We start from the raw sequence: 4,735 nt of genomic DNA on the forward strand, positions 1-4,735 counted from the left end.
TTACTTCGTTCGTTACTACCAGGGCGGGGCTCCTGACTTCAACAAAATAGACAAAACAAAGAAAATTTTCTGCCCCAGTTTGGTAGCTGGGCACATGGGTGAGTGTTAAACATGAATCATTCTACCAACTATTGCTAAGAATTTGAAAGCTAAACCCTGTTATCCAGGGAGGTCCCGACAACTGATAATTATAGATCTAAGCTGCATCTTCTAAAGGTATTACTTCCGCTAAGTTCTGTTATCTAAGAGGGTTGTAAACTACATCCTATTATCCAGGAAGGCCCTGAAAACTCCTAATTAAATCCTATCTTAAACATGCAAATTTTGAAACCAACTTATATTCCTTTGGGGTGTATTTATGCTAAGTTATGCTACTCATGATTGTTTTGAAAATTTAAACTAGGTCCCATTTTCCAGGAGGGTCCTGAAAGTTTACGGTAAACCTGTTTTGGTGCTTGCTCTTTCCCCTGCGGAGAGTTTCTCCGAAACAAACGAAATTTTCTGCCCCTGCTTCAATCAAAGAAAAATCTTGTCAGTTTAAAATATGGTGGTTGGTTTGTGGCCTTGAACTCTGAGGGAGATTGCTCCTTCACTTTCCATGATGACTGATTTCCACTCGAAGACCTTGCTTGTTTATGGACTAATACCTTTTCTCCGTTCAGACCCAATATCTTTTATTTGTTGCATTCCATGAACTGGAACCTCCCCAACCTTTGTGTCTCACATGAATCCATGAACCTCCCCAACCTTTGTGTCTCACATGAATCCCATAGCACGTTTATTGCCCCCACTCCGTGTATATGTTATTCTTTCTTGAGTTAACCACTGGCATTGGCCTTGAGGTATTTTGCTCCTTCACTCGTAATGATAACTGATTTCCATTCGAAGACCTTGCTCGTTTCTTGACTAACCACTTCCCTTTGTCACCCTTAAACGCAGAATTTACCTCTTCTCCGTTCAAATCCTATACCTTCTATTTGTTGCATTGCTCATGAACTGACATTTACCAGACCTTTGTGTTTCATATGATCCCCAAAGCATGTTGATTGCCACCCACAGTATGTTGTTCTTTCTTAAATTAAAACCCCTAGCCCCCTGGCCTTGAGGTCTACGCCCCCCTCATTTGCCATGATAACTTTGATTTCTGCTTGGAAGACCTTGCTTGTCACTGGTTAACCAACTTTTGTCAATCTTGCCACAGAAAATTCCTTTGATACGTTCACCTAACACCCTCCATCTGTTGCATTGTTCATGAATTGATATGTACCAAGCCTTTGTATTTCACAAGGATCCCCAAAGCATGATGATTATTACCAGCTCAGTGCTCTTGTTGTTTTCCTGACTTGTGACACTTTGATGTGTTAGCCAGACCCCGTTTTGTGCAATTGGAAATCTAGTGGCAGATTTTGAAGGCATGTCTCACTTGTTATGACCAAACAGACTCAGGAGGAGGAAGTAAACAAAACAAAAAGACTAGAGTGAAGGACAAAGGGAAGAGATGATTCCTAAAAAGAAAACTATGAAGTAGAAACCTATCGGATGTGGATACCAACTCTAATGACCATGACATGCACCTGTAGATATTCTGTCAAGCACATCTGATGTTCAGCTCTTGTTGTACCTTTTCGCCGTGAAACTGGGCTTCACTGCTCCGCTTATCCAACCTGATTCACAATCCTTATTCGACTTGTAGCGCGCGAAGGGTTTTCACCGTCCAGCCTCTCTCATTTGATTCTTTCTCTCAAATTACCGTCGCCTCAAGGTGCCTATGAAGGTTTTCACCAATAAAACTCTCTCATTTTCCATTTCTCTCAGCTTTCATCGCCTTGCGGTGCCTGTGAGGGTTTTCACCAATAAGACTCTCTCATTTTCATTTTCCTCATTTGGACCGGAGTGTTGCCCCTGATATGATTCAACTTTACCTGCTCGCCTTGGCATCTCTCGAAGACTGATCGGAATCTTTCTTTGGACCGTAATGTGGGCTTTTGGATGGGGTTAGAAAGAAAGGGTATCAAAGGCTCAAAACAATTCAGACGGGTTCAAACTTACAACTTTTGGAATCAGATTTTTTACAACAATCACAACTTCTGCCCCAGTTTTTGCTTAGGGAATTTTGGACTTTTGTTTTGATGAGACCGAACCGTGAGGCTGCCTACGTATCCTTAAAAGGAATTAGGTCGAACGTAGTTCATGTCATAGAAATTACTTTGTTGTTGTGGTTTTTCTTTCCTTTTTCTTCCCTTTTCTCTTCTTTTCTTTTCTTTCTTCCTTTTCACTTTTTGTTATTTTGGTGGTTTTGTTGTTTTTCCTTCTTTTTCTTCTTTTTCTTCTCTTTTTCTTTTTCTTTTCTTCTTTCTTCTTTTTTTTTCTCTTCTTTTTTCTTTTTTTTCTCTCTTTTCACTCTTTCCTTTTCTCTTTTTCCTTTACTTATCTTTCACGCTTGTGTTTATGATCTTTGCTACTGATTCTGAAAGAGGGGTATGAAAGAAAATAAATAAGGCTCAAAGGGGTAACGAAGGATAAAGTATTTAGATAGCAGAACAAAATGCCTTCGTCATTCCAGTCTCCAAAAGATGCCAAGTGCAAACCACACAATTTAAACAAACCACTGAAAACGTTAGTAACATCTTTTGATTGTACCAGATTTGATAACCATATCCGCACATTTGCCTTTTCATTTGTTGAATACAAAGCACCATTGGACAACACTCTCACTTTCCTTACCATGACCGGCCCCTATCAATTTGGAAAACTTGCCTTTAGCTTCAACCTGATGTGGCATGATGCACTCCAATAGGGTTTCTCTGTGTTTTATCTGCCCCAGTTTCACATGGTTCGGGCTTCAAATGATCTCAAAGTGTTCGAATCTGTTCTTATTTCCCTCAAGTGCCCCTGTCATCTTCAAAATTATTGCAATGTTTCATGACTAAACTAACGTTTGAGCTCAGGCTAAGAGTTACGCATGCATGTCATGTCACTAGAACCAGCACGAAAAGAACTATAAGAGGAGAAGAAAACTAAACAGAAATGACTAGAAATAACAGAAAACAGAGAATTGCATTAGACTGACGGCGAAAGAGTTTGGACAACAAAACAAGCACAATAAACTGGGGTACAATCCTTAGAACAAACCTAGACAACGCTACATGATATACTACGACCAAAGGAACTAGACAAAATAAAAGGATAGAAGGGTTTGAGTCACAAGACAATATCTAGATTACAACCCTGAAATAACCTGGGCAACAGAAATGACAACAATCTAAGCCACCAAAGCTCCTCTCTGGCTGACCAAGAAATGGAGCGTCTTTCCAATTACCAAGCACGGTATCTTAGCCACTGAATTCTGTATCAAGCATACTAGGAGCTTCACAAGTCCTCATCACATCGTTCTTAACAAGTTGCTTTTGGGTTTCTTTTGCCGGATCGTTCTCTAGATCAACCTCTAATAGTGCTGAAAGCTTGGTAGCCCTTGGACCTCCGAGGCTCCCAGAAGAATTCTCACATTCCTTTTCAAAATAAATCATGCCCACCATATGCGTCTCATTATGCACAGGCGATGGACTTTGGCTGGTGTCTACTGCATCTGGATTTGGCACAACGATGTCGCCTGCATCATAAGCTTCTGAACTGCTTTCTTCAGATTCCAACACCTTTTTATGTCGTGCCCCGGGGCATCTGAGCAATATGCGCACCTTTGGGAAAAGTGAAACATCTTTGACAGAGGGTTTGGTATTTTTATCTGGATAGGCTTCAACAGGCCCGAACTCCTTAGCCTCTGGAACAGATTGGCGTATGACCCTTCCAATGGAGTGTAGGCTTTCTTCTTCCGCAACCTCTCATCCCTACATGCTTGATTGGGCCGGAAACCGGATCCGGGGGGTTTCTGGCAGGCTCGTGGGGGTAGATAAGCATTTTGTGGAGCCGGGTACTGGAAAAGTGGTGTATGACTCTGGGAGTTATGTGGAGAGAAGTAGCATTGGGAAGGGTCACCTGGTGTACAAGGATGTCCACGGGGACGGTGTCGGGGCTGGGAGTGTTGATCAGGAAAACTCATCGGATCACCTTTTCTGCTTCCCCCTCCCCCACCCAAGCTTGCTGGGATATTCGGAATGTCTTTCGAGCAACTCATGATCTTGCCTGACTTGATTCCCTCTTCTACTAGCTCCCCCATTCTTAATACCTCATAGTGAGCAACCTCGGAGGGATAATATTGGCGTTACGAGCTTTGGGCGGGTGTTCATTGTTGAGAACTATGGATGTGACCGGAGGGCACTCTTGGGAAAAGATAGTTGGACGACGAGTGATGGAGCTACTAGGGTGGCTGGGAAAGCTGTGATAAGCGGGTAAGTATGGAGAGGGTGGAGGATCGCCTGGCATTGTGTCCGGAGTTTGGCTAAGGACAGCGTCTAGGAAGCTGGGGGGTGGCGGGGTGGTGCCTTCCCAGTCATCCATTCCCGATACATGTCTGCCACGTGTTGTATCAACCTATTCTACTAGCTCCCCCATTCTTAACACCTCATCGTGAGCAACCTCGGAGGGATAATATTGGGCGTTATGAGCTTTGGGCGGGTGTTCATTGTTGAGAACTGTGGATGTGACCGGAGGGCACTTTTGGGAAAAGATAGTNTCGAATTCTGCCTTCAGGGAATGCAGCTTTCAGGCCTAACTCGATGACTTTCTCACTCAGGTCTTCATCGTTGTGCACTGTCTGGAATCTTCCAAATTGTCGCAG

This window comes from Nicotiana attenuata, unplaced genomic scaffold, assembly GCF_001879085.1.
Source record: "Nicotiana attenuata strain UT unplaced genomic scaffold, NIATTr2, whole genome shotgun sequence".
Classification (NCBI taxonomy): Eukaryota; Viridiplantae; Streptophyta; class Magnoliopsida; order Solanales; family Solanaceae; genus Nicotiana; species Nicotiana attenuata.